This window comes from Pteropus alecto, unplaced genomic scaffold, assembly GCF_000325575.1.
Source record: "Pteropus alecto unplaced genomic scaffold, ASM32557v1 scaffold3, whole genome shotgun sequence".
Lineage (NCBI taxonomy): Eukaryota > Metazoa > Chordata > Mammalia > Chiroptera > Pteropodidae > Pteropus > Pteropus alecto.
In genome coordinates, this window is record NW_006442484.1 from 69,088,997 (window position 1) to 69,097,389 (window position 8,393).

Below are 8,393 nucleotides of genomic sequence, written 5' to 3' on the forward strand. Positions count from 1 at the left end.
CATCTAAGAGTATACTCTTAGTTCTCTCTGCTTGGGTTAGAAGCATGGAACCACTGATGGCCAGCACTGCTGACCTGTGCAATACTTCCACCTTACACATTCTAAAATGATAGTTAGACAAGGAACAGAGCTTTGAGAGCATCCTGTCAACCACAACCTTTCACACAAGGGGTCACTGAGGCCTAAAGAGAGTAAGCGGTCCCATGGACACTTTGGTATGCATTGCCTCATTTAATCCTCCTTAAAGGGCAGTAACAATTCAACTTCAGAACCATTTTAAAGCTGTTTCACAAGGCATTCTGGAAATAATTCATCTATCCATCCATTCATCATTTACTAAGGTCACTCCAGAATCAAGACACTAAAGATGGAAAGACGAATAAAACACAGTTCTCACCCTAAAGAGGCTTAGAGTGCTTAAGAAAATAAATCCAAAGAACTGCCTTGGTAGAGGGCAGAAATACATTTGGTAGGGGACAATTGTCAGTGGAGGTGAAGGAGATACTTAGAAAGTCTTCAAAAAGAGATGCCCTTGGAATTGAGCCTAGAACACTTAGAAGGTATTTGTCTGGATGGCTATAAAGAAATTAGAAGGAATCACTTTTTGATTAGCAAGAGACTTTCAAGTTTATTACATAAAATGACTTTCCATAAGCAGCATTGTGAGCAATACAGTCAAATAACAGAAAGCAATCTAGTGGATCTAGACTCACATCTAGGTTCAAATCCCAATTCTGTCTCATATTAGCCACGCCATTTGGGGGAAGAGTTCCCTGACCCACTCTCCCTCCCACCCCAAGTCCTCTAGGCTAATCTGTATTTCCTATTCTTGGAATTTTGATTTTCACTATTAGTGCTTTCTATTGCTTTGATTTGGAACTTGCACAGCTATTCCCTTCAATTTCTGATGTAAATATGCATTTACCCTTCTTAATCATATTCCCCCATCAAAAAATTTATTTTTTTCACTCCCTTGAATCTGGGCAAGACTTACGATGTTTGATCAACACAATGTGGGAGAAATGATGCTGTCCCCATTTGAGGTATGGCCCTTAACTGGCCTGGCAGCTTCCTCTTCTATCTCTTGGAGATCTAAACTGATATATAGAACATGCAGGCTACTCTGCTGGAGAGAGGCCACAGGTTAGAGCACAGAGGCACCAGACATGAGTGAAGAAGCCATCTTAGATGAGAGCCCAGTTGAGCTTTCCAATGATTCCAACTATGCTCAGTATTTAACTGCAACTCACAACAGATCCCAAGTGAAACTTTTCTAGCTGAGCCCAGTTAACCCGGAACCATGACAAATAATAAATTGCTTTAGGACACTAAGTTTGGATGTAGTTTGCCACACTACCAATAATCAGAATTCATCACTTCCTCAGAGAAGCATTCTCTGATGTCCTAGACTAGGCTAAATGTCTTTGTTTAGGTTTCCATGGCACCTGCACTTCCATAAATTACATACATCACATGTGTAATTACAGTTTTGATGTCAAAATCCCCTCGGGCAGCAACTATCTATTTTGCGCACCCTTGGACCCCCAGAACACAGCTGCAGCTCAATAAATGTTGGCTGAATAAATGAATGAATTTTTTTTTTGAGTGGTCATCTTTAGAATCATTTGACATTATTTTCTTCTTCTCTTTTTTCCTTTGTTGTTAGTACCTCTGATTTACAGCCCTCTCACCACATCATGATTATCTCTAGCAATAAACAATTAAGACAGCTGCTGCTTTAACAGTCCCCCAAATTATCGGCAATGTAATAAATTAATTAACAGACCAATGTGAGGGATCCAGTCCTTTGCCTGTACTTGTACACTAAAAATAAAATAGCTAAAAAGAGTTATTGAGCATTGCAGCGATTTGTTCATTCCATAAATATTTTTGAAGCACCTACTGTGTTCCTGGTATTGGTGATAAAACAGTGAACAAAACAGCTATAAATCCTGCCCTCATAGAACTTATATTCTAGTAGAGCATTTACTATATGCCAGACACAACTCTAAATGCTTTCAGTGTCTTACTTCACTTGTTAAGGTATGAGGAGGTATGGTGAAAGGCTGATACAGCCCTCCATGCCCAACATTGATTCGATCCATCCCATCCCGAATCCCAACCTTCTGTGAAGTCTTTCCTGAAGACTTATTCCTTTTGGGCTTCTCCTTTCCCTGAATGTCTAAAGCGTCACTAAACAAGTCAACTTTGTAAACTGTCTCTCCTCCACTCAATTAGACTATAAGCTTCTTGAGGGCAAGTTCCATGTCCATGTCTGTATCTCCCACAAAGCCAGCAAGGTCTTCCTGCCTTGTCTTCCTCCCTCTAATGCAGCCTCCACATCACTTCTCTGAACTCTTCAGAGTCTGTCCAATAAAACAGGAGTCAGCATACATTTTCTGTAAAGAGCCAGGTAATAAATAGTTTAGGTTTATGGGGCCATACAGTCACTTTTACAACTTATCAACTCTACAGCTATAGTGGGTAAAGCAACTATAGATAGATAATACAAAAATGAATGAGCCTGTCTGTGTTCTGATGAAATTTTATTTCCAAAACAGGCAGATAAACAAAATGTAGTATATTCATACAATGGACTATTATTCAGCCCTAAAAAGGAAGGAAATTCTGTCACATGCTACAACATGAATGAACCTTGGGGACATCCTGCTGAGTAAAATAAGCCAGTCATAAAAAGGCAAACTCTGCATAATTCAATGTTTATGAAGTATCTAAAGTAGTCATATTCATAGAAACAGAAAGTAGAATGGTGGTTACCAGGAGCTGGGGGGTGAGGAGAGAGGAATTGATCTTTAATGAGTATGGGGTTTCGGATTTGTAAGGTGAAAAAGTTCTGGAGATCTGTTTCACAACATTATGAATGGGTTTCGGATTTGTAAGGTGAAAAGTTCTGGAGATCTGTTTCACAACATTATGAATATACTTAATTAACACTGCTGGTGTTAAAATGGTTAAGATGGCATATTTTATATGTGGTTCTTACCACAACTTAAAATAAACAAATGAAAAAACAAGCAGAGGGCCAGGCTTTCCAGTGGGCTATAATTCACTAATTCCTGGCTTAGAAGATCTAAGGAGAGGAGGCAGAGGTCAGGAGTGACAACTTTGGAGCTCAGGAGGGAGGACAAAATGAATTGCAGCGCTACCAATTACCAGTAATGGGACTTCAGTAAATTACTTAACCTTTCTAATCTCAGCTTTCTCATATACAGCAAATTAACAATACCCCTCTCCTAGGATAGCTGAGAGAATTAAATAAGACAATACATGGCATGGTTCCTGGCACACAACGCATGAATAACAACAGCCGAAAATCCCCTACTTGTTCAATATCATCTTTCCTCTATGACCTCATACTCTCCCTTTGGGCTACCCTCCCTTTTACTGGCACACAGGCCTCCCTGTTGGTTCTCAAACTTGCAGACATGTTCTCACCTCAGGGTCTTTGCATTGGCTGTTCCCCCAGATATTAACATGGCCAACTCTCTCTTTAAGTGACTGATCATGTCACCTTTTCAACGAGGTCTACCCTGAACCCCTATTTAAAATTATAAACATATCTCTGCTCTGGATTTCTGATCCCCTTTACTCTGCTTTCTTCTTAATAAACTTTTAATTTTAATAAATATTTAATTTTAATAAACTTTTAATTTTAGTTTTAAATTTACAGAATTATTGCAAAAGAGTACAGTGATTTCTCATATAATCTACACCCAGTTTCCTCCACGTGACACCTTGCATTAGTTTGGCACATTTTTTACAATTAATGAATCCAGAATATCACATGATACTTAGTTGTCATGTCTCTTTAGCTTCCTCTTGGCTGTGACGGTTTCTCAGACTTACTTGTTTTTGATGATCTTGACAGTTTTGAAAAATACTGATCAGGTATTTTATAGATTGTCCCTCAACTGGGATTTGTTTGATGTTTTTCTCATTATTAGACTAGGGCTATGTGTTTTGGGGAGGTAAAGTGCCATTCTCATCAGGGTAGATACTGTCAAGATGACTAATTACTATTCATCTTAACCTTGATCACCTAGCTGGACCACTTTTCCTTATGCATTTACTGCCTAATATATGTATGTGTTTCTAACATACCACTGAATTTCCATATTATTTACTTATTGTTTATTTAGCATTTCTCCTCACTGAAATGTAAGCTTCTCAAGGGCAGGAATTTATGCTCACTAAGGAATTCTGTCCATTAAGTTATCGCAAGTGCATCGAATAGTGCCTGGCACACACACACACAGAAAAAGGCACTAAATAGAGAGGTACCAAATGAATGCATTGTTATTCCTTTGCATGACATTTGTGGCTCTTCATGACCTATCCACCTCTCAAATTTGTAGTTCCTGACCAACACTCACCCCATCGTTTTACTCCCCTATGCTTTGGTCCAAGTTGGAGAGTTTTCTGAGTTGCCAAGACTCTCATAGCACCCTAGGTTTATGATATGGGACAATCTCTCTCAATCCTGCACTACACTCAGAGCTACTCGACAGCAGGCATGGTGCCTTACTCCTGTACAATCTCTATGTCTTCATCCTTTGGGGCTCCATTTTCCAATCTTACTCATTTTGGAATTTTGTCTTTTCCCTAGGAAGTATAGCCCTCAAATTCACTACAATACATGGGTCTAACACCAAGTTTAGTTTCTATAAGTAAAAACCTCTTACTAGCTTGCCTCGTTTGGCTTTGCAATTCATTAATTAAAGAACAATAACATATTTCAATGGGTCAAAATATAAAGAGTACCTTCAGACAAAGTTAACTGAGTAAAATCATTGCGTGGGTGGAGTATGGTTTGCCTCAGCACAAAACTGGAAATCAGGAGCTAATTAGAACTGTGTTCTAAATCTGACTCAACCACACACGGGCTGGGTGGCCTCCAGCAAACCGTTTAACCTCTGGGTGCCTTACTCAGAATACTACCTGTATTCAATAAAGTTGCTAATATCAAATTGCTTTGCCTATAGATCATTCACCAGGTAGTTGTTCCAACATGCCTTTTTAAAAATTGTGAACTCTGTATAATTGTGAAGCATGCCAGTGGACCTTACCCATTCAACAATCATGTGCCCCTGGTCTCTCCCTGGAGAGATTCGTCAGCCCAACAAAGGCAACGTCAGCCATCAACTATTTATAATACACTATTTTCAGCCAAACTCAATGATCTATAAATATTTCATCTTCTTTTTGCATACAATACTCTTTCTGTATAAAAGGGTTATTTCCCCTATTTAATATTTTGAGAAACTGAGGTCCATAAGTTAGTGTGGTAATAAAAGCTCAACCCTAAGAATCCCACACATGCATCAAAGATAACAGGATGGAGAATCAGTGTATTGCTATTTTCTAACAAGGAAATCTGTTGTTTACATGCTCATTAGGCAAGGTTAATTAACAGGATGAATCGGCAGTCCTCCCACACAGAGATATAAGCAGATATGAGCAATAATACCAGTCCGGCCCACACAGAGATGCCATGTTCTCCCAAGCTGTCTGGTAAAAATACTGACTTCCTCCCACTTGACTAAATGTCTTATAATCAGAACTTAATGAGAGGGTGTCTGGGGTCATGTAGTTTTGAAAGCAGCTGGACAGTGGGGAAAAAATGCAATGCCAAGGACACCTAGGATAAACTGTGTCTCCCAATCTCTTTTCAAACATGAGAACCAAAAGGGATTACAAGGATGGTCGGCACATGTGGCTCTCACGTTTATCACTTTGGTTAAGGCTGCAGCTCACTGAGAATTTTCTAAGGCTTACATAATGTGAAGGATCCACCACAAGAGAATCTGACCCTAGTAAGATGACACTTCTGGACCATGAGTTTACAAGAGATTTTTATTTTTCATGGTGCTTTGTCATAAAGACAAAGTAAGCATATTGGTGAAGCACAGGCAAGCCACGAGTAGCAAATAAGGAAACAGTGCCAGTACAGACCTCATAAGAAGAGTTGAAGGGTCTTTCGGAGGAGGACAGCTAGAAACGCAGGTGGAATCAATTTTCATAGGCCTGGAGGGAACTTTAAATGGTTATATTGTATACAAGTTTCAATAAATGAGAAGCTTATGCCATGCAATACATAAGGAGTATGACATTAAAAAAATAATTTGTATAATATTTTTTCCAATTCTAAAAGTAATAAATACTTATAGAAACTCTGGAAAATACTGACAAGTATGAAAAAGAAAATAAAAATCAGTTGTGATCTCCTAATTCAGAGAAAATAAATCAATAGGCATGTTTTTGTTCATATTTAATTGGAATCAAATTATATACACAATTTGGGCACACTGTTTAAACATGCTCAAGATGTAAATACCAGTAAATACTAACCTTGGTAAAAAAAAAAAAATGTCCCACAAGAAATAACAAATGTTGGAGAGGATGCAGAGAAAAAAGAACCCTTATACAGTGCTGGTAGGACTACAAATTGGTACAGTGACTATGGAAAACAGTATGAAGGTTCCTCAAAAAACTAAGAATTGATCTACTATATGATCCAGCAATCCTACTACTGGGTATTTACCCCAAAGACTTGAAAACCCATATCCAAAAAGATATTTGCACACCAATGTTCATCGCGGCATTATTCACAGTGGCCAGGACATGGAAGCAACCAAAATGTTCTACGACAGATGATTGGCTAAAGAAGCTGTGGTACATATATACAATGGAATATTACTCAGCCATAAGAAGAGATGAAATATTGCCAATTGTGACAACCTGGATGGACCTCGAGATAATCATGCTAAGCAAAATAAGCCAGACAGAAAAAGTTGAAAATCACATTATATCACTTATATGTGGGATATAAACCTAAAAGCAACAAATGAGCAGGACAAACAAACAGAGACTCATGGACATGGACTATAGACTAGTGGTTACCAGAGGACTATAGACTAATGGTTACTTGTGAGATAGAGGAGGAGGGGGAGGTAGATGGGGTAAAGGGGATCAAATATATGGTAGCTGAAGGAAACTGGACTTTGGGTGGTAAACACACAATAAAATATACAGATGTCAAATGATAATATACACCTGAAAATTATATAATTGCATTAACCAATGTTACCCAATAAACTTAATTAAAAATTTTTTTAAAATGTCCCAGAGCATGCTGTGACACTTATTCCTTACAACCCGGCACAATCGAACTTCTCTCCTATCTGCTATCCCAGGACCTACCCATTACACATGCACTACTGTTCCTCAAAGTCCTGACCCACCTTGATGCCATCAACCTGCCCTTCCTCAAACATTTCCTCCCTGCTTTTCAAAGATATTACACTCTCCTAGTTTTCCTCTCATTTCTGCTCTCTTGTTCTCAGTCTCCATACCCTCCGAGACCGATCACCGCAGAACCCCAGGGGAATCTGAGCAAAAGCTGCCAAAACTTCTGCTAACACTGACAGGGACTGAAACAGGGTAGCGAGTATGATTAAATATCTATCAGAAAATAAAAAGGCATTTTTAAGGCTCTTTATAGAGCAGGGATCCAAGAAACTTAGACAGCACCTAAAGAGAGATCCTAATATAATAAATCTTCTTTCTGGAATAAAAGCAGATTACATTTCTATTAATGCGCAGGCAGACAAATAGTCCATTAAATACCATGAACAACCAAGGGTGACAAGGTATCTCAGAAAGAAAGAGAAAAATCTCTGGAAAATCAGCTTACAGACATAGAAATATGCATCTTAAATGACAGAGAATTCAGGATGGTACTTCTGAAAAAATTCAGTGAGTTCTGAAAAGAGTCATATCACAATTTCCGGAATTGAAAAAAACACCTAGATGAGCAGAGCAAGGAGATTGAAACCCTCAAAAAGAACAGGATAGATCTTCTGGAGATAAAAAAAACACACTGCAAGAGTTGAAAAATGAAATAGCAAGCTTGGGAAATAGAGTTGACCAAATTGAAAAAGGTATCAATGATATCAAAGACAGAAATCTAGAAATAAATCAGAAGGAAGAAGAGAGAAACCAAAGAATGAAAAATAATGAAAGAGAAATTCAAGAACTAGCTGATACCATCAGGAGAAAAAACAAAAATAATGGGCATTTTTTTTTTCAGGATCTCTACATTACTTCAGGACTGTTTTAATATTCATTGGCTCTGAACTTCCCCACTATCGAAGGTGAGGAAAAGGAGCAGGGACTAGAAAGTATTTTCACACAAATAGTGGACGAGAATTTCCCAAATCTAAGGAATGAGCTGGAGCTTGGAATTCAAGAAGTCAACAGAACACCCAATTATCTCAACGCAAAAAGGCCTTCACCAAGACACATTGTATTAAAATTATCAAAAATCAATGACAAAGACAGAATTCTCAGGGCAGCCAGGGAGAAGAAAATGG

The 8,393-nt window shown here is 38.4% G+C and overlaps 1 protein-coding gene across 1 annotated transcript in view; it reads right to left on the reverse strand.

Annotated features, from left to right (window-relative positions):
- The window catches only part of PLEKHM3 (pleckstrin homology domain containing M3), a 169,474-nt gene that overhangs the window by 144,859 nt on the left and 16,222 nt on the right, over positions 1-8,393 (reverse strand). The window lies entirely within an intron of this gene.